Raw genomic sequence first — 22,941 nt, 5'->3', positions numbered from 1 at the left:
AGAATGGCCCATATGGGGTGATAAATGGTGTTGCGGCTTAATCAGACTCCTTCATTTTGATTTGATGGTATCCGGAATATGCCTCAAGGAAACACAGTGAGTCGTGTCATGCGGTGGCGTCGATGATTTGATCAATGCAGGGGAGGGGAAGGGATCCTTAGGGAAAGCCTTGTTGAGGTCTTTGAAATCGACACACAAGTGCCAGGATTTGTCCTTCTTTGGTACCATCACCAGGTTTGCCAGCCAGTCCGGATGTTTGATTTCTCTAATGAATTCGGCATTGATGAGTTTGGCCAGCTCCTCCCCCATGGCTTGTCGCTTGGGTTCGGAAAAGCGCCGCAGTGTTTTCTTAACTGGTTTAAATCCCTTTAATATATTGAGCCTATGTTCTGCCAGCTCGCTTGGGATCCCTGGCATATCTGAAGGGTGCCAGGCGAATATGTCCCAGTTTTTGCGCAGGAATTCTCGTAGTGCGGTGTCAACTGTTGGGTTCAGTTGAGCTCCGATAGATGATGTCTTCTTGCGGTCCGTTGGGTGGACCTGGAATTTGACTATTTCTTCTGCTGGTTTGAAGGATTTGGATTTAGGGCGTTTGTCGAGGATCACGTCGTCCATGTCCACCGTGGAGTGTAGTGCGGTTAATTCTTCGGCCGCGAGGGCTTCGGATAGCGCCTCCAGGGCCAGGGATGCGGTTTTGTTTTCAGCGCGGAGTGCTATCTCCGGATCACTGACGAGAGTGATTATACCGTTTGGTCCGGGCATTTTGAGCTTCATATACCCGTAATGGGCTATGGCCCGAAAGCGTGTAAAAGCATCCCGGCCCAACAGGGTGTGATATCCACTGCTGAAAGGGGCCACTTGGAAAGTTATTTCTTCGGACCGATAGTTCTCCGGCATGCCGAATACTATGTCAAGTGTGATTTTGCCCGCGCACCACGCCTCCCGACTGGGAATAATTCCTCGAAAGGTTGTGTTACTTTGCTTGATGCAGCTCCTGTCTATTTCCATTTTATGGAGTGTGTCCTCATAAATGAGGTTTAGTCCGCTGCCGCCGTCCATGAGGACCTTGGTAAGTCGAAACCCGTCCACGATGGGACTGAGGACTAACGCGGCTGGCGCTCATACTGTTATGTACTTTGGTTCGTCACCGGCGTTAAATGTTATAGCCGTGTCGTTCCAGGGGTTTGTTTTAGTAATTTGGCAGACTTCGGTGAGCTCGCGAAGCACCCTTTTGCGCTTGTTGTTTGAAGCGAATGTCTCAAAGACCGTCAATTCGTCCTCTGGGGGATCTCGTTCTGGGTCGTCCTTGATAAGGATTTCCTCGCCACTCTTGGCTACCTGTCATAGTATCCAACATGCTCTAAGGCTGTGGGTTGCCACGGTATCTGGTGTTGTATGTATTTTGCATGGGCTATCAAGCCACCCCATCAGAATGGTGCCGTGCCGCATAGCGGTTTTGTGTTTCTTGACTGTTGGACTGGGCGTGCCACGAGGGTGCGTCCTTTTCGCCTGTAGGGAGAGTTGAGTTGGGACTGACGGTTCCCAGTGAGCTGCCTAAGTTTTCCAGGTGCTCTCCATCGCGCTGTACTTTTGTACGATGGTTGCTAAGTCAGCGAATTTCAGCATGCAGCGGCGATTGATGGTGTTGAGGATTCCTTTGTCCGTGCAATTGTTGCAGAACCTGATATTGCGTCCTCATCACGGCAATCTTTTACCTTGTCTTTGACAAGGAGGAATCTGGCCCAGAAGTGGTGGACTGTTTCCTGAGGCTGTTGTTTTATGCTCATGAGAGCATCTACGTCCGGGTGGGTGGGTGGAATTAAATTGAACCCCTACCTGATCGATTATCCGGAGTCTGACGACCTTCTGGACTTAACAGTCCGGGTTCCAGAATATCTTCTGATTGTTTAGGACTGCCGTCCGATGCTATGTTCGGAGGGCTGGTCGCATCCTTTCACAGGTGAGTATCCGGCTCTTCCTGATCGGTGATCCGAACATAGTCCGTCTTTGGTATAGAAGAAGACTCGCCGTCCTGCTCCACGACTACCGCAATCTGGTGGGTGACCGGTAGGGTCTCGATTTCTCCTTGATCTGTTTTAGGCCCGATCCGATCGTAGTCTGTGGCTATTCCCAAAGCGGCGATGCGATCTAGGAGTTCATTCCAAGACGAAAACTCCATCGAATCCATCTGCTTGGAGTGCTCGGAGTTGATGCGAAGGGGGTTTTCGATGGCCCAAGAGGTCATCGTCGGCTCATCGGCCGAACGGGCGATCATAGTAAAGCCACCCAGCTAGAGGGTTTGGCCTGGGACCAGAGCTCCCCCGGAGGTGATGTTGTCTTTAAGGACAGGGCGAGCCATCGAGCCTTTCGTTGACGGCACAGTGGAACTCTCAGTGAAAGCACCAATGTCGGTGTCTGTAAGGGCATATTTATCCCTAAGTGTTTTGGTGATTGATGACAACGCATTTGCGGACTAATCGTGTGCCTTGAGTATTCCAGACACTTCATTGCTAGGCACAAGACGACTGGGTGCCCCTCGAAGACTGATGAAGACGGTGTCTTTCCTACGTTTCTTTTTGGTGGATTTGAGTCGTAGGAAAGCCGTACTATTAAGAGGGGGTCCGCGTTGGAAAGGTTTGGGTGGAATCATCACGTACACGTCTCCCTCTTGTCCCCTCCTTTTTCCTTGGAGCTTCCTCCGTTTTCTTGCCTCCCTTGTCTGGCTGCTGTGGTTGGTCGCGGTAGTACTGCTCCCAGGAAAACGGTAGTACCGTAGGCATCCGCGGTAGTACCGCACGGTGGCGCGGTAGTACCGCTCCCCTGGAGCCGCACTACTGCTGCCCACCAGGCTAGTGCCGCCCCTTTGCGGTAGTAGGGGCGGATGTAATTTTTTTACATCCGCACCTACCGCGGTAGTACCGCTTTCGCCGAGCGGTAGTACCGCGCTATGCAGTCAGGCAGTAGTACCGTCCCTCGGCAGTACTACTGTGTCGGGTTTTTGCTACTTCTGTTTCTTTGCGGAAGTAGTCACGGAAGTTCCCTTCCCCCTGGCTGGGGTGTTTGCCTTGCGGTAGTACCGCATGGGGGCGCGGTAGTACCGCGAGTGCGGAAGTACCGCCCCCAGCTCCTGCGCGTCTATTTATCTTTTCTGTTGCTCGAGTTGCGGCAGTACCGTGGGTCGGTACGGTAGTACCGCACGGCCATGCGGTAGTACCGCTTGGTTGCAAGCAGTAGTACCGCGCGCCCTTGCGGTAGTACCGCTGGCCGCGGGCTGGTTGGTGGGTAACGGTTGGATCCTTTTCCCACACTATATAAGGGGTCCCCTTCTTCCCCGTTGACTTATCTCTTCCACCCCCAAGCTCCATTATTGCTCTAAGCTCCATTTTCGCCCGATCTCCCTTCCTAGCCGACCAAACTTGTTGATTTGCTCGGGAGTGGTTGAGAAGGCCTCGATCTACACTTCCACCAAGAGATATTTGATTCCCCCCACTAATCCCTTGCGGATCTTATTACTCTTGGGTGTTTGAGCATCCTAGACGGTTGAGGTCACCGTGAAGCCATAGTCCATTGTGGTGAAGCTTCGTGGTGTCGTTGGGAGCCTCCAATTGAGTTGTGGAGATTGCCCCAACCTAGTTTGTAAAGGCTCGGTCGCCGCCTCCAAGGGCACCAATAGTGGAATCACGGCGTCTCGCATTGTGTGAGGGCGTGAGGAGAATACGGTGGCCCTAGTGGCTTCTTGGGGAGCATTGTGCCTCCACACCGCTACAACGGAGACATACTTCCTCTCAAAGGGAAGGAACTTCGGCAACACATCCTCGTCTCCACCATCTCCACTCTTGGTTATCTCGTGCCTTTACTTGTGCAAGCTTATTTGTTTCATATATCTTGCTTGCTTGCGTTCCTATCCTTGTTGCATCATATAGGTTGCTCACCTAGTTGCATATCTAGACAACCTACTTTGATGCAAAGTTTAAATTGTTAAAGAAAAGCTAAAAAATTTTAGTTGCCTATTCACCCCCCCCCCTCTAGTCAACCATATCGATCCTTTCAATCGGTATCAGAGCCTCGTCTCTTTATTAAGGACTATACCGTCCAAAGAGTATGGTTGATACCGTAGACGGTGTGGAGGAACACTCCGTGTGAATCCGACCTCGTCTACGGGCGATGGGGGAACCTCGGTCTCTTGTGAGGAGTTCAATGTGGCCTTGGAGACATTGAAAACCTCCATGGCGACCGAAGTTGAAAGCATGTTTACTAAATTTCTTGAGGGGCTTAAACTATCCACCGCATCATTGAAAGTGGGTGACCCCGCCGACAAGGTGACAGATGCTATCCCCGACAAGGGGGAAGCTAGTAGTGAAAAGGCTCCTTCTTCTAGTGGTAAGAATGGCACCGACATCTTTGCCCATGTGGAACCACCACTTGTTTATGGTGGACCGGTTCCTTCCACTCATTTGAATCATGCCGGTCCTCCCCCTAAGATTGTGAAAAATGAGGACTTTGATTCTTGGGTTTACCGCTTTAAACGTCATTTAAATCATGTGAACACTAACTTTTGGAGAATCATTGAAGAAGGTTTCTATCCGCATGATCCAAGCAACTTCACTCCTCGAGAAGCCGCGGACAATTAATTCAATGAGAATGCTCTCTTCATCATTCAAGATGCAATTCCACCCGAAGACCTACCTCATCTTCGTCCCTTCGCCTTGGCCAAAGATGCATGGCATTGTGTTGTTTCTCTCTACCGGGGAAGCGCAAGCATTCAACGCTCCAACTATGAAGTGGTGCAAGATGAGGCCGATGAGTTTGCAATGAAAGAAGATGAAGAACCTCGTGAGCTTTATCGGAGAGTAACCAAACTCGCGGTCTCACTACGAGATCACGGGAGCAAGGACACGGATGACAATTGGATCAAGCGCAAATTCCTCAAGGCAATGATGCCCTATCACAAGGCCATGTCCTCCGTCATTCGTCAAATACCGGACTTCCACACTTTGACCTCAAGCGAAGTGTTGGATGAGTTTGTGGCCGTGAACATTTCAGACAAGACCGCCGATAATGCAGTGCTTCGTTCTCAAAGGGCAAATAAGCCTAACCTTGCATTGAAGGCCAAGCTCACCGTTGAAGAATAAGAAGAGGAAGAAGAGGAGAGCAACCCCGAAGATACGAAGTATGCGTATCATGAACACATGGCACTTGCTTCAAGGCAATTTTGGAGCAAGAAAAACTCGAGGCCAAACTTTAGCAAAAACAACTCAAGTGGCACGAAGAGCAAGCAACGTGTAAGGACTTGCTACAATTGTGGCAACGTGAGTCATTTTGTTGCGGAGTGCCCGTATGAGAAGAGGGAAGACAATGGTGGCAAGCTCATCCGAAAGGACAAGGCCAAGTCGTTCCCCAACAAGAGCAACTTCACCAAGAAGACTCCTCCCAAGGCATGGGTGGTACAAGAAGAGTACAATGAGGATGATGACGATGATGAAAGTGATGAGTCGGTTGCCATGGCCTCCGTTGCCATTGCAACGACTCCACGGGTGTCTCTCTTCGACTCACCCAATGAGAGCATCACCGCCAAGTGCCTCATGGCTAAAGCCACCAACAAGGTAACCTCCAACATCAAAACTACCATCATTAATCATCCTTCTCCGACGGATAGCATTAATGAACTTGAGGAAGCTAATGTGGAGGCTAATGAGTTTGAGGCCTTTATGGGCAAACTCAAGGGAAAATCCAAGAAGCACTTTGTTGCTCTCTTGGAAGAACTTGGTGAAGCCAATGACATGATCGAGGCTCACGAAAACACCATCACTAAGATAGAAGGGCATAGTCGTGACTATGCCGATGAGATTTCGGATCTTTCCAATGCTCTTGAGGAAGAGCGTGGTCTTCGTTTGGCTCTTGAGGAGTCACACAACGTTGATCATGCTAAGTTAAAGAAAGATTATGATCATGTCTTCATTGTTTCTCATGTGCTAAACCCCGAGAAGGCCGAACTTGAGGTTGATTTTGCTAGACTCAAAGAGGAGTTTGATCTACTTGACAAGGCTCACAATGTCTTGAAGGGTGCTCATGCTAGCCTCAAAGAGTCGCATGATCAACTTCAAGTAAAGATAACCAAGGAAAAAGCCACTTTCCCTCGTATGATGTTAATTGATAATGCAAATGCTACTAACCCGTGTTGTGAGCATGTCCATCTCGTTGAGGAGAACGCTAAGCTAAAGGGGCAACTTGAGAGAGGTCTTGCGACTTGCATACAAGGCAAGAAGAACCTCAACGATCTCTTTATCAACCAAAAGGGATTTGTGGCCAAGGAAGGGGTTGGGTACGTGCCCGACTCCAAGAACAAGAAGAAGAATGACAAGACCAAACGACCTCCTCCTCTCATGCAAACCTTTGTAAAGGAGGGAGAGAGTGCCTCCGAGGAGAAGAAGAAGAACATTGCAAAGGGCGGCAATGTCAAGAAGGGCAATGCCACCCCTCCCATCAAAGCCGGCGATTTTAATACTTCTTATGTGTTATGCCGTGCTAGTGATGGGCATGTTTATGCCAAATTTGTTGGTTCTCTTCATGAATACATTGAATGGTCTATTTGGGTTCCAAAGACCCTTGTTACTAACATCAAAGGACCCATTACAAAATGGGTACCTAAAACCAAGCATTGATCTCTTGTAGGTGTTTGCTTCCGGTGGGGGATCATGGTTGCTCGATAGCGGAGCTACAAATCATATGACCGGAAGCAAGGACTTGGTGGTGGACGTGCACAAGGTTCCATCTATGCCCACCAATGTCGAGTGGGGTGACGCCTCATCTTCTAAGGTATTGGGACTTGGCAAGGTGGTCATCTCTCATGATCTCACGATCGAGAAGGTCATGCTTGTTGAGTCCCTTGCATACAATTTACTTTCCGTTCGTCAACTTGCAATCATGGGCTTTGCCACTTTCTTTGATATCGATACCGTGGCCCTCTTGTGGAGCAAGACTCTTAAAGTAGCCTTTGTTGGGCATGTCGTGTACGGTCTATATGTGATTAACTTTTCGGAGCGACCCACTAAGACCACGACGTGCCTTATGGCTAAAGTTGATGTGGGATGGCTTTGGCATCGCCGTTTAGCCCACGTAAATATGAGATCTTTGCAAAGTCTCCTCAAGGGGGACCATGTCCGTGGACTAACGAATGTTAGTTTTGCTAAAGATCGTGCTTGCAGTGCGTGTATCGAAGGAAAGCTACATGAGAAGGCTCACCCTCCCACGACTATCATTTATTCAAAGAGGCCTTTGGAGCTCCTTCACATGGATCTCTTTGGGCCTCCATCCTTCGATAGTCTTGGAGGTAGGAAGTATTGCTTGGTGATTGTGGATGACTAGTACACGTGGGTGTATTTCTTCAAGAGGAAGAGTGAGACCCAACAAACCGTCATTGACTTTGCAAATGAAGCACAACGTCAATACAATGCAAAGATCTTGACAATAAGAAGTGACAACGGCACCGAGTTCAAGAACTACACCTTGGATGAGTTTCTTAGTGATGAGGGGATCAAGCATCAACATTACGCACCTTACACCCCTCAACAAAACGGTGTTGCGGAGAGGAAGAACCAGACGTTGATGGATGCGGCAAGGACCATGATGGCGGAGTTCAAGTCTCTGTACAACTATTGGGCCGAAGCCATCAACACCGCGTGTCATGCATCCAATCGGCTCTACCTCCGCAAGGGCTTGAACAAGACTCCATATGAGATACTCACCGGTAACAAGCCCAACCTCAAGTACTTCCGGGTGTTCGGGTGTAAGTGTTTCATTCTCAAGAAAGGTGTTTGGTTGTCTAAATTTGAGGCTAGAGCTTATGAGGGCATATTTGTTGGTTATGCTACAAACTCTCATGCTTACCGTGTCCTCAATAAATCCACGAGACTTATTGAGGAGACGTGTAACGTGGAGTTTGATGAGAATAACGGCTCCCAAGTGGAGCAAAGTGGCACTTGTGATGTAGGTGATGAAATTCCTCCCCAAGCCATAAGAAGAATGTGTGTTGGATTTATCCTACCCATTGAGGAACCCCTTGTGGCCGAAGGAGAAGGACAAAGCTCCACTCAAGCGGAGCCATCACCAACCCAAGGCCCACACACTTCCGAAGAACAACATGAAGGCCCTTATCCTCAAGAACATGACCAAGGGCAAGATCACGCTCAAGACGGTGTTGACACATCAAGTGATGCCCAAGGTCAAGTTCTCTCCTCCGAGCGAGTTCAAGAACAAGAACAAGCTCAAGACAACGCTCAAGATGATCAAGTGACCACTCCTCGTCTCACCCCCGAGGAGGAATTAGAGCGTCGTGTCACCAAGGTTGCTTCCAAGCTCTCCACCAAGGATCATCTCATGACGAATGTGCTTGGAAGCTTACGAAAGGGGGTAAGCACTCGTAGACAATTAGCAAATTATTGTGAGCATCACGCGTTTGTCTCTTGTGTGGAACCCCACAAGGTCTATGAGGCGCTAGAAGATCCAGATTGGCTCAATGCCATGCATGAAGAACTCAACAACTTCGAGCGCAACAAAGTGTGGAGATTGGTGCCAAGACCGACGGGGAACCACAATGTCATCGGAACCAAGTGGATATTTAAGAACAAGCAAGATGCCCATGGGATTATCATTCGCAACAAGGCTCGTTTGGTAGCACAAGGCTACTCCCAAGTCGAGGGTATCGACTACGGTGAAACCTTTGCTCCCATTGCTCGTCTTGAATCTATTCGCATGTTGATTTCCTATGCTTCTCATCATAACTTTAATTTATAACAAATGGATGTGAAGAGTGCTTTTCTTAATGGTCCCATTAATGAATTGGTTTATGTCAAGCAACCCCCCGGGTTCGAGGATCCCTACTTTCCCGATCATGTGTATCAACTCGATAAGGCACTCTATGGCCTTAAACAAGCCCCACATGCGTGGTATGACCACCTTACCGAGTTGTTACAAGACCGTGGTTTCAAAGTTGGGCTAATCGACCCCACTCTTTTTACTAAGAAGGTCAAAGGGGAGTTGTTTGTGTGCCAATTATATGTTGATGATATTATCTTTGGTTCCCCTAACAAAGCTTTCAATGAGGAATTTGCTGCTCTCATGACCTCAAAGTTCAAGATGTCTTCCATGGGAGAGTTGAAGTTCTTTCTAGGGTTCGAAGTGAAGCAAAGAAGAGAAGGAACCTTCATCAATCAAGCCAAATATACTCAAGACATGCTCAAAAGATTCAAGCTAAGTGATGTCAAGCCGGCTTCCACTCCCATGCCCACCAAGTGCCAACTCGACATAGATCCCAATGGTAAAGCGGTGGATCAAAAGGTATATCGCTCCATGATAGGTTCCTTGCTTTACCTTTGTGCATCTAGACCGGATATCATGTTGAGTGTGGGAATTTGTGCATGTTTTCAAGCCGCGCCTAAGGAAAGTCACTATGTGGTGGTCAAACGAATCTTTCGATATTTGGCTCATACCCCAAACTTTGGCCTATGGTACCCAAGAGGAGCAAACTTCAAGCTTGTAGGGTATTCGGATTCTGATTGGGCGGGAGACAAAGTGGATAGGAAGTCCACTTCCAGAGGGTGCCAATTTCTTGGTTGTTCTTTGGTAAGTTGGTCTTACAAAAAGCAAAGTTGTGTGTCTCTCTCATCCACCAAAGCGGAGTATGTGGCGGTCGGTAGTTGTTGTGCACAACTCTTATGGATGGGGAAAACTTTAAAGGATTACGGTGTCATTTGTGACAAAGTGCCTCTTTGGTGTGACAATGAAAGTGCCATCAAGATCTCTCTCAATCCGGTGCAACACTTCAAGACAAAGCATATTGAGATTCGGTATCACTTCATCCGGGATCACATTAGGCGAGGAGAGATCGAGCTCAACTATGTCAACACTCATGATAACCTTGCAGATATCTTCACGAAGCCCTTGGATGAAGCAAGATTTCGCGAGTTAAGGCATGAGCTAAATATCATTGATTCGAGCAATGTTGCTTGAACCCTTGCACACCCCACCATACTCAACGTGTTGTCCTGTTTAGATGTAGGCATAGACATAGGGGGAGTGATGTTCTCTCAATGAACTCTCCCTCCCCCCATTATGCATAAATCGATCAAGTCTTTCACATTAGCAATGTTTGATGGTACTTGTGCTTCAAAGACGAGTTTTGGTCATGGACCCAAGGATAATTCTTTGTGGTGCCATACCAATTGACTCAAACATAGGTGGCTACGGCCACCGCCCTCTCTTTGGAGAGGTGGTGTCTCGTGGTTGTTTCGTTTTTTGTGTGCCTTTCTGGCTTTGTGTGTTGCGTGGTCTTGTGGTGTCGTGTTGGCTCGGAGTGTTTGTGCAAAGACCCAGTTTTTCGTGTGCTCGAAACGTGCATCTTCTTGAGCTCATGGTACTACCGCGGCTGGCCGCGGTACTAGCGCTTTGGGAGGCACGGTACTACCGTGCCACAGCACGGTAGTACCGCTCAGGTGCGGTACTTCGGAAGTACCGTACCGGGCGGTACTACCGCGTTGGGGCACGGTACTACCGCGCCATCGAGGGAGTGTGGGGGTTATGACTCGGGCAGGGGAGTTCCAACTCCCCATACCCATTCATTTGTCTCTCTCCCCACGTCTCTCTCTCTCTCTCGCTCAAGAACGGCGCTGGAGGTCCTCGCCAGATCTCCGTCTCCGGCCACTCTCCTCGGATTCCGGCCGGTGGGATCGTTCCCCACCACTTCCTCTTGCCATGGACCAAGGTTTTTTCCCCAAATCCCTCTTTTTCTTGGCTGTTCTCTTGCTTCTAGGTTTTTGGGGAGAAACTTGTTGTTCTTGAGATTTTAGGCCAAATCTATGCAAGAGTAGGATGTAGGAGAGTCGTGATGCGTAGGAATCATACTTGATATGCTGGCTTGTGGTAGCTTTGTCCAACCGTAGTACCGCCGTGGTTTTGCGGGCTTTTCTCAGATTTGAACCTGTTCAGATCTGACGCGGTGCGGTACTACCGTGTCTGATGTGCAGTACTACCGCCCGTCAGGTGCGGTACTACCGTGCTAGCTCGTGCGGTACTACCGCTCAACAGACGCGGTACTACTGCGCTAGCCGAGGTGCTAAGGTCGTACTACCGCTCCTAGACCTGGTACTACCGTGACCTTGCACGGTACTACTGCGTCTAAGAGCGGTACTACTATCTTAGCTTCGCAGCACTTGGCAGTACTACCGTAGGGATCAAATCTCTCTCTAGGCATTTATCATGTGTGCTTTCTGCTTGTTTCTCTTGCTTTGTTGTGGTCTTTGCATTAATCCCTCTTGGCTGTTGTGGGTGTTTTGCATTTTTGTGTCTCAGGTGGTGGCTCTCGCCGTTCCAATCCCAGTCGTGACACTGGCTCCAAGCGTCTGCGCAACCCCCAAGATGAAGCCCCAGAGGGCTCCAATGCCCCCAAGCGCAATGTCAAGACCACTGCCAGCAAGCAAAAGGAACCTGCTAAGGGCATGGACGAGATTTCTGTCTCTGGGTATGTCGAACGCCGGAGGATCGATCCCTATGTGACTCCTCGGGCTGTGCTCAGAGGCACTGAGATGTTCTGGAACAAGCAACAGGTTCTCATCCATCTGGATGTGATCAAGAGCAAGCAGAATACCTTCGTGGAGGTCAAGTGGATAGACATGCATCACATGTGGAAGGACAAGTTTCGTGACTATTTTGGAGAGGCTCTGGCTTGGTGGAGCAGTTTGCTATTGAGCCGGTGATCTCTTTTCACCATGACTATGACCCTGAGCTCATCTGTCAGTTCTTTGCCTCGGTGTACTTTCATCCCGGGGAGGAGCGGAGGATGACCTGGATGACCAATGGCCGTCAGTTGTCTGCTACATGGAAAGAGTTCATGGATCTGCGGCACATTCCTGATGACGGGCTTCACACCCCTGTTGGTGTTCGCCCCCATGCAACTCTGAGTCTGCCAACAAGAACCTGCTTCAGCCTTTCCTTGTTGAGAAGGTGCTCCCCAATGGCAAGTCAACTTGGGTGTTAAACTCCTTTCTGGATATCATGCATCGCATCTTCCGCAACACTCTGTTCCCACGCATTGGCAACAAGGACAAGGTCCATGCATATCTAGTGGACATGTTGCTCCTATGTGCAGAGGCACGTTCTTCTCAGACTCGGCCACTTGATGTCTCACACATCATGTGGTGTGAGCTTCGGTTTGTGGTGTTCACTCGCAAGGTACCTATCTATGGACCATACATGTTTCTGCTGCTCTCCACCACTTGGGAGAAGATGTACCCAGGTGATGAGTTCCTTGCTCCAGACTGGATTCACCATGAGTCCATCAGCCTCCGCGTCAAGCCCAACTAGGCCAACACCACTACCCGTGTTGAGGCCTCTTCTGCTAGGAGGGCTGCTAGTGAGGAGGCGGCTGCTGCTGAGAATGTTGCTGAGGACCGTGCTGCTAGGTCCACCACTCCTTCCTCTGAGCCGTCATGGGCCAAGAAGCTAAAGGACAGGATGAAGACTCTCTTCTGCATGCAGGCAAAGGGACAGTACAGGGCTCACGTGGCAGACAAGGAGAGTCGCCGCCGTGACAAGAAGGTTATGAGGCTCTTTGGAGAGGATGTGTCTGGCGGGTCTAAGGATGTCATCACACCTGAGGCTGCCTGGATGTCAAAACAGGGATACAAGTGGACCAGTTCAGAGGATGACTTCAGGAGACTATCCCCGCCGCTGAGTCTGGCGAGGAGCACGAGGAGCAGTGGGACGACTTCTCTGCCTGAGCCACCCTGTGTGTGTAGGTGTCCTCTCTGCCTTTTGGGCATCTCGATGCCAAAGGGGGAGAGAGTGTAGGGATTTGCGTTGTGTCGTGCTTGGTGCGTTTATTTGCTTTGTCTTTTGGACCTCGTTTGTGCTTGTTTTCTCTTGTTTGGTTTGTGCTTTCGAGACCTTTCCTCATATGGTGTAAGACATATGCACTTTATCTATCGTAGTTAACTTATGTGTGTGCTATCTTGTCTAGTGATAGATATGCCTTGTCTCTATAATATAGGGGGAGCTTGGATCCTAGTATTTGTGTGCCGTGCAGTCCAAAGCACTCATCTAGGTGGCACACATCTAGAGGGAGCCCGTCTATATTCTAGAGAGGAGGGGTTTGCATTTACTTAATTTTATTTTCCTTGTGCAAATCCCGTATTGTCATCAATCCACCAAAAAGGGGGAGATTGTAAGGGCATATTTATCCCTAAGTGTTTTGGTGATTGATGACAATGCATTTGCAGACTAATTGTGTGCCTTGAGTATTCCAGACACTTCATTGCTAGACACAAGACGATTGGGTGCCCCTCGAAGACTGATGAAGACGGCGTCTTTTCTATGTTTCTTTTTGGTGGATTTGAGTCGTAGGAAAGCCGTACTATTAAGAGGGGGTCCGAGTTGGAAAGGTTTGGGTGGAATCATCACGTACACGTCTCCTTCTTGTCCCCTCCTTTTTCCTTGGAGCTTCCTCCGTTTTCTTGCCTCCCTTGTCCGGCTGCTGTGGTTGGTCGCGGTAGTACTGCTCCCAGGAAAACGGTAGTACCGTAGGCATCCGCGGTAGTACCTCGCGGTGGCGCGGTAGTACCGCAGGTGCCCACGGTAGTACCACTCCCCTGGAGCTGCACTACCGCTGCCCACCAGGCTAGTGCCGCCCCTTTGCGGTAGTAGGGGCGGATGTAATTTTTTCACATCCGCACCTACCGCGGTAGTACCGCTTTCGCCGAGCGGTAGTATCGCGCTATGCAGTCAGGCAGTAGTACCGCCCCTCGGCAGTACTACTATGTCGGGTTTTTGCTACTTCCGTTTCTTTGCGGAAGTAGGCGCGGAAGTTCCCTTCCCCCTGGCTGGGGTGTTTGCCTTGCGGTAGTACCGCATGGGGGGCGTGGTAGTACCGCCCCCAGCTCCTGCGCGTCTATTTATCTTTTCTGTTGCTGGGGTTGCGGCAGTACCGTGGGTCGGTACGGTAGTACCGCACAGCCGTGCGGTAGTACCGCTTGGTTGCAAGCAGTAGTACCGCGCGCCCTTGCGGTAGTACCGCTGGCCGCGGGCTGGTTGGTGGGTAACGGTTGGATCCTTTTCCCACACTATATAAGGGGTCCCCTTCTTCCCCGTTGACTTATCTCTTCCACCCCCAAGCTCCATTATTGCTCTAAGGTCCATTTTCGCCCGATCTCCCTCCCTAGCCGACCAAACTTATTGATTTGCTCGGGAGTGGTTGAGAAGGCCTCGATCTACACTTCCACCAAGAGATATTTGATTCCCCCCACTAATCCCTTGCGGATCTTGTTACTCTTGGGTGTTTGAGCATCCTAGACGGTTGAGGTCACCGCGAAGCCATAGTCCATTGTGGTGAAGCTTCGTGGTGTCGTTGGGAGCCTCCAATTGAGTTGTGGAGATTGCCCCAACCTAGTTTGTAAAGGCTCGGTCGCCGCCTCCAAGGGCACCAATAGTGGAATCACGGCATCTCGCATTGTGTGAGGGCGTGAGGAGAATACGGTGGCCCTAGTGTCTTCTAGGGGAGAATTGTGCCTCCACACCGCTCCAACGGAGACGTACTTCCTCTCAAAGGGAAGGAACTTCGACAACACATCCTCGTCTCCACCGTCTCCACTCTTGGTTATCTCGTGCCTTTACTTGTGCAAGCTTATTTGTTTCATATATCTTGCTTGCCTGTGTTCCTATCCTTGTTGCATCATATAGGTTGCTCACCTAGTTGCATATCTAGACAACCTACTTTGATGCAAAGTTTAAATTGTTAAAGAAAAGCTAAAAATTGTTAGTTGCCTATTCACCCCCCCCCTCTAGTCAACCATATCGATCCTTTCAGTGTCAAAATCGACAGATCTTGGGTAGGGGGTCCCGAACTGTGCGTCTAGGATTGATGGTAACAGGGGACGGGGGACACGATGTTTACCCAGGTTCGGGCCCTCTCTATGGAGGTAACACCCTACTTCTTGCTTGATTGATCTTGATGAATATGAGTATTACAAGAGTTGATCTACCACGAGATCCTAATGGCTAAACCCTATAAGCCTAGCCTGTATGACTATGGTAATGAATATATCCTTTCCGGACTAACCCCTCCGGTTTATATAGACACCGGGGAGGGAATCTAGAGTTACATAGAGTCAGTTACATAAGAAGGAATCTTCATAGTCGGTTCGCCAAACTTGCCTTCCACGCCAAGGAGAGTCCAATCCGGACACAGGTGCAGTCTTCGGCCTTCATGTCTTCATAGCCCATCTGTACGGCCCATGGATAACAGGCCGGACGCACGAGGACCCCTTAGTCCAGGGCTCCCACACTAACGCCCCTGAAGAATATCATCACTGAGTCGATGGAGGAGCGCCAGCATTGTTGGGGTCGGTTGTTGAAGTAGGGCCTCCCGCAGTGTCGTCCAAATCTTCATGCTCATCCGTCTCGCGTGATGTCTACGACACAACCTTCTTCTTGTAGACGTTGTTGGGCCTCCAGGTGTAGAGGTTTGTAGGACAGTAGCAAATTTCCCTCAAGTGGATCACCTAAGGTTTATCAATCCGTGGGAGGCATAGGATGAAGATGGTCTCTCTCAAACAACCCTGCAACCAAATAACAAAGAGTCTCTTGTGTCCCCAACACACCCAATACAATGGTAAATTGTATAAATGCACTAGTTCGGCGAAGAGATGGTGATACAAGTACAATATGGATGCTAGATAAAGGTTTTTGTAATCTGAAAATATAAAAACAGCAAGGTAACTAATGATAAATGTGAGCGTAAACAGTATTGCAATGCATTGATACAAGGCCTGGGGTTCATACTTTCACTAGTGCAAGTTCTCTCAACAATAATAACATAATTGGATCATATAACTATCCCTCAACATGCAACAAAGAGTCACTCCAAAGTCACTAATAGCGGAGAATAAACGAAGAGATTATTGTAGGGTACGAAACCACCTCAAAGTTAATCTTTCTGATTGATCTATTCAAGAGTCCGTAGTAAAATAATACGAAGCTATTCTTTCCGTTCAATCTATCATAGAGTTCGTACTAGAATAACACCTTAAGACACAAAATCAACCCAAACCCTAATGTCACCTAGATACTCCAATGTCACCTCAAGTATCTGTGGGTATGATTATACGATATGCATCACACAATCTCAGATTCATCTATTCAACCAACACAAGGAACTTCAAAGAGTGCCCCAAAGTTTCTACCAGAGAGTCAAGACGAAAACGTGTGCCAACCCCTATGCATAAGTTCACGAGGTCACGGAACTCGCAAGTTGATCACCAAAACATACATCAAGTGGATCACGTGATATCCCATTGTCACCATAGATAAGCACATGCAAGACATACATCAAGTGTTCTCAAATCCTTAAAGACTCAATCAGATAAGATAACTTCAAAGAGAAAAATCAATTCATCACAAGAGAGTAGAGGGGGAGAAACATCATAAGCTCCAACTATAATAGCAAAGCTCGCGATACATCAAGATCGTACCACCTCAAGAACACGAGAGAGAGAGAGAGATCAAACACATAGCATCTGGTACATACCCTCAGCCCTGAGGGGGAACTACTCCCTCCTTGTCATGGAGAGCGCCGGGATGATGAAGATGGCCACTAGAGAGGGATTCCCCCCTCCGGCAGGGTGCCAGAATGGGTCTAGATTGGTTTTCGATGGCTATGGAGGCTTCTGGCGGCAGAACTCCCGATCTATTATGCTCTCCGAAGTTTTTAGGGTATATGGACATATATAGGCGAAAGAAGTCGGTCAGGGGAGCCACGAGGGGCCCACGAGGGTGGGGGCGCGCCCAGGGGGGCAGGCGTGCCTCCCTGTCTCGTGGACACCTCAAAGCTTCCTTGACTTCAACTCAAAGTCCCCTAGATCATGTTCGTTCCAAAAATCACGCTCCCGGAGGTTTCATTCCGTTTGGACTCCGTTTGATATTCCTTTTCTGCGAAACACTGAAACAAGGGAAAAACAGAAAGTGGCACTGGGCTCTGGGTTAATAGGTTAGTCCCAAAAATAATATAAAAGTGTTTAATAAAGCCCATAAACATCCAAAATAGATAATATAATAGCATGGAACAATCAAAAATTATAGATACATTGGAGACATATCAAGCATCCCCAAGCTTAATTCCTGTTCGTCCTCGAGTAGGTAAATGATAAAAGCAGAATTTTTGATGTGGAATGCTACCTAACATAATCATAAATGTAATCTTCTTTATTGTGGGATGAATGTTCAGATCCATAAGATTCAAGAAAAAAGTTTAATATTGACATAAAAAAATAATACTTCAAGCATACTAACTAAGCAATCATGTCTTCTCAAAATAACATGGCCAAAGAAAGTTCATCCCTACAAAATCATATAGTTTGTTCACGCTCCATTTTCGTCACACAAGAATGCTCTCATCATGCACAACCCCGATGACAAGCCAAGCAATTGTTTCATACTTTAGTAATCTCAAACTTTTTTCAACTTTCACACAATACATGAGCATGAGCCATGGATATAGCACTATGGGTGGAATAGAATATAATGAGGGGGTTATGTGGAGAAGACAAAAAGGAGAAAGTCTCACATCGACGTGGCTAATCAATGGGCTAGGGAGATGCCCATCAATTGATGTCAATGCAAGTAGTAGGGATTGCCATGCAACAGATGCACTAGATCTATAAATGTATTAAAGCTCAACAAAAGAAACTAAGTGGGTGTGCATCCAACTTGCTTGCTCACGAAGACCTAGGGCACATGAGGAGGCCCATTGTTGGAATATACAAGCCAAGTTCTATAACGAAAAATTCCCACTAGTATATGAAAGTGACAAAACAAGAGACTCTCTATCATAAAGATCATGGTGCTACTTTGAAGCACAAGTGTGGAAAAAGGATAGTAGCATTGCCCCTTTTATTTTCTTTTTTTCTTCTTCTTTTTCTTTTTTTGGGCCTTCCCTTTTTTATTTGGCCTTTCTCTTTTTTTGGGACAATGCTCTATTAATGATGATCATCACACTTCTATTTATTTACAACTCAATGATTACAACTCGATACTAGAACAAGATATGACTCTATATGAATGCCTCCGGCGGTGTACCGGGATGGGCAATGAATCAAGAGTGACATGTATGATAAATTATGCATGGTGGCTTTGCCACAAATACGATGTCAACTACATGATCATGCAAGGCAATATGACAATGATGAAGTGTGTCATAATAAATGGAACGGTGGAAAGTTGCATGGCAATATATCTCGGAATGGCTATGGAAATGCCATAATAGGTAGGTATGGTGGCTGTTTTGAGGAAGATATAAGGAGGTTTATGTGTGATAGAGCGTACCATATCACGGGGTTTGGATGCACCGGCGAAGTTTGCACCAACTCTCAAAGGTGAGAAAGGGCAATGCATGGTACTGAAGAGGATAGCAATGATGGAAGGGTGAGAGTGCGTATAATCCATGGACTCAACACTAGTCATAAAGAACTCACATACTTATTGCAAAAATCTACAAGTCATCAAAAACCAAGCATTACGCGCATGCTCCTAGGGGGATGGATTGGTAGGAAAAGACCATCGATCGTCCCCGACCGCCACTCATAAGGAAGACAATCAAATAACACCTCATGTTTCAAATTTGTTACATAACGGTCACCATACGTGCATGCTACGGGACTTGCAAACTTCAACACAAGTATTTCTCAAATTCACAATTACTCAACTAGCACAACTCTGATATCACTATCTTCATATCTCAAAACAATTATCAAGCATCAAACTTCTCTTAGTATTCAATGCACTTATATGAAAGTTTTTATTAAATTAAAAGCAAATTACCATGCTTCTCTAAAGGACTCTCAAAATAATATAAGTGAAGCATGAGAGATCAATTATTTCTATAGAATAAAACCACCACCGTGCTCTAAAAGATATAAGTGAAGCACTAGAGCAAATGACAAACTGCTCCAAAAGATATAAGTGAAGATCAATGAGTAGTTGAATAATTATGTAACTATGTGAATACTCTCCCATTTAATAATTTCAGATCTTGATATTTTATTCAAACAGCAAGAAAAACAAAGTAAAATGACATTCTAAGAATGGCAAACATCATGTGAAGAAGCAAAAACTTAGGATCAACTGAAACTAACCGATAGTTGTTGAAGAAGAAAGGTGGGATGCCTTGGGAATCCCCAAGCTTGAGCTTTTGTGTCTCCTTAATTCCTCTCATATCACGGTCTCCCTATATCTCAAAAAGCTTCATCCACACAAAACTCAACAAGGACTCGTGAGATAAGTTAGTATAAACCAATGCAAAAACCTTATCATACTCTACTGTAGCAAATCACTAAAATTATTATTCAACATTACATACTAAATACCTTTGCATATTTAATAGTCCTATCCTCAAATAGAATCATTAAAGAAGCAAACATATGCAAACAATGCAAACATAACAGCAATCTGCCAAAACAGGACAGTCTGTAAAGAGTGCAGCAAGATCCATACTTTCCTAACTCCAAAAATTATGAAAGAAAATTCCCACTGTAGTAAATTTGTCATAGCTTATTATGCAAAAGGTTTCAACATTTTATCACATTCTGACTTTTCTAGGGAATTTTTGCAACAGCGGTAAACTTTCTGTTTTCAAACAGCAACATGTGGACTTGTAAAATAGGCATAGTAAAGGCTATCAATGCCAATTTTATTGAAATAAAAGATGCAAAACATTGTTATAAATAACAGCAAGCAAATCCTAACAAAATAAATTTACGCTCCAAGCAAAACACATATCATGTGGGGAATAAAAATATAGCTCCAAGTAAAGTTACCTATGAACGAAGACGAAAGAGGGCATGCCTTCCGGGGCATCCCCAAGCTTAGGCTCTTGGTTGTCCTTGAATATTGCCTTGAGGTGCCTTGGGCATCCCCAAGCTTAGGCTCTTTCCACTCCCTATTCCATAGTCCATCGAATCTTCACCCAAAACTTGAAAACTTCACAACACAAAACTTAACAGAAAACTCGTAAGCTCCGTTAGTATAAGAAAATAAATCACCACTTAGGTACTGTTGTGAACTCGTTCTAAATTCATATTGGTGTAATATCTACTGTATTCCAACTTATCTATGGTTCATACCCTCCGATACCACTCATAGATTCATCAAAATAAGCAAACAACACATAGAAAACAGAATCTATCAAAAACAGAACAGTCTGTAGTAATCAGTAGGATTCGAATACTTATGTAACTCAAAAACTCCTGAGGTATTAGGAAGTCCTAGGAAATTTGTTTAATGATATACTGCAGTTTGAATTGGTATTTTATCGCTCTCTGGTAAAAAATGAAAATTATTCTCGTGAGCGCATACTTTCTGTTTTTTACAGCAAGATCAAATAACAATCACCCAAGAAGATCCTAAAGGCTTTACTTGGCACAAACACTAATTAAAACATAAAAACACAATAATAACAGAGGATAGATGATTAATTTATTACTAAACAGGAACTAAGAGCAAGGAGCAAAAATAAAATTGGGTTGCCTCCCAACAAGCGCTATCGTTTAACGCCCCTAGCTAGGCATGATGATTTCAATGATGCTCACATAAAAGATAAGAATTGAAACATAAAGAGAGCATCATGAATAATATGACTAGAACATTTAAGTCTAACCCACTTCATATGCATAGGGATTTTGTGAGCAAACAACTTATGGGAACAATAATCAACTAGCATAGGAAGGCAAAACAAGCATAACTTTAAAACTTTAAGCACATAGAGAGGAAACTTGATACTATTGCAATTCCTACAAGCATATATTCTTCCCTCATAATAATTTTCAGTAGCATCATGAATGAATTCAACAATATAACCATCACATAAATCATTCTTTTCATGATCTACAAGCATAGAATTTTTATTACTCTCCACATAAGCAAATTTCTTCTCATGAATAATAGTGGGAGTAAACTCAACAAAATAATTACCATGTGAGGCATAATCCAATTGAAAACTAAAATCATGATAACAAGTTTCATGGTTATCATTATTCTTAATAGCATACAAGTCATCACAATAATCATCATAGATAGCAACTTTGTTCACATAATCAATTGGAACCTCTTCTGAAATAGTGGATTCATCACTAAGTAAAGTCATAACCTCACCAAATCCACTTTCATAATTATCACAATAAGATTCAACACCCTCCAAAATAGTGGGATCATTACTTCCTAAAGTTGACACTCTTCCAAACCCACTTTCATCAATATAATCATCATAAGTAGGAGGCATGCTATCATCATAATAAAATTGCTCATCAAAACTTGGGGGACGAAAAATATCATCTGCATCAAACATAGCTTCCCCAAGATTGCGGCTTTGCATATCATTAGCATCATGGATATTCAAGGAATTCATACTAACAACATTGCAATCATGCTCATCATTCAAAGATTTAGTGCCAAAAATTTTATAGACTTCTTCTTCTAGCACTTGAGCACAATTATCGGAATCCTTATTTTCATGAAAGATATTAAAAAGATGAAGCATATGAGGTACCCTTAATTCCTTTTTTTGTAGTTTTCTTTTATAAACTAAACTAGTGATAAAACAAGAAACTAAAAGATTCAATTGCAAGATCTAAAGATATACCTTCAAGCACTCACCTCCCCGGCAACGGCGCGAGAAAAGAGCTTGATGTCTACTACACAACCTTCTTCTTGTAGACGTTGTTGGGCCTCCAAGTGCAGAGGTTTGTAGGATAGTAGCAAATTTCCCTCAAGTGGATGACCTAAGGTTTATCAATCCGTGGGAGGCATAGGATGAAGATGGTCTCTCTCAAACAACCCTACAACCAAATAACAAAGAGTCTCTTGTGTCCCCAACACACCCAATACAATGGTAAATTGTATAGGTGCACTAGTTCGGTGAAGAGATGGTGATACAAGTACAATATGGATGGTAGATAAAGGTTTTTGTAATATGAAAATATAAAAACAGCAAGGTAACTAATGATAAAAGTGAGCGATTACGGTATTGCAATGCGTTGAAACAAGGCATAGGGTTCATACTTTCACTAGTGCAAGTTCTCTCAACAATAATAACATAATTGGATCATATAACTATCCCTCAACATGCAACAAAGAGTCACTCCAAAGTCACTAATAGCGGAGAACAAACGAATAGATTATTGTAGGGTACGAAACCACCTCAAAGTTAATCTTTCTGATCGATCTATTCAAGAGTCCGTAGTAAAATAACACTAAGCTATTCTTCCCGTTCAATCTATCATAGAGTTCGTACTAGAATAACACCTTAAGACACAAATCAACCCAAACCCTAATGTCACCTAGATACTCCAATGTCACCTCAAGTAACCGTGGGTATGATTATACGATATGCATCACACAATCTCAGATTCATCTATTCAACCAACACAAAGAACTTCAAAGAGTGCCCCGAAGTTTCTACTGGAGAGTCAAGACGAAAACGTGTGCCAACCCCTATGCATAAGTTCACGAGGTCACGGAACTCGCAAGTTGATCACCAAAACATACATCAAGTGGATCACGTGATATCCCATTGTCGCCACAGATAAGCACATGCAAGACATACATCTAGTGTTCTCAAATCCTTAAAGACTCAATCCGATAAGATAACTTCAAAGGGAAAACTCAATTCATCACAAGAGAGTAGAGGGGGAGAAACATCATAAGATCCAACTATAATAGCAAAGCTCATGATACATCAAGATCGTACCACCTAAAGAACATGAGAGAGAGAGAGAGAGATCAAACACATAGCTACTGGTACATACCCCCAGCCCCGAGGGGGAACTACTCCCTCCTCGTCATGGAGAGCGCCCGGATGATCAAGATGGCCACCGGAGAGGGATTCCCCACTCCGGCAGGGTGCCA

At 45.9% G+C, this 22,941-nt stretch overlaps 1 pseudogene; it reads right to left on the bottom strand.

Moving 5' to 3' along the window:
- Positions 1–1,119: 1,119 nt before the first annotated feature.
- The window catches only part of LOC125532764, a 58,895-nt pseudogene continuing 37,073 nt past the window's right edge, over positions 1,120–22,941 (bottom strand).

The sequence above is a fragment of the Triticum urartu genome, chromosome 1 (genome assembly GCF_003073215.2).
Source record: "Triticum urartu cultivar G1812 chromosome 1, Tu2.1, whole genome shotgun sequence".
Taxonomy (NCBI): Eukaryota; Viridiplantae; Streptophyta; class Magnoliopsida; order Poales; family Poaceae; genus Triticum; species Triticum urartu.
Note: the sequence above shows the minus strand (reverse complement) of the source record. Positions and strands in the feature narration are given on the sequence as shown.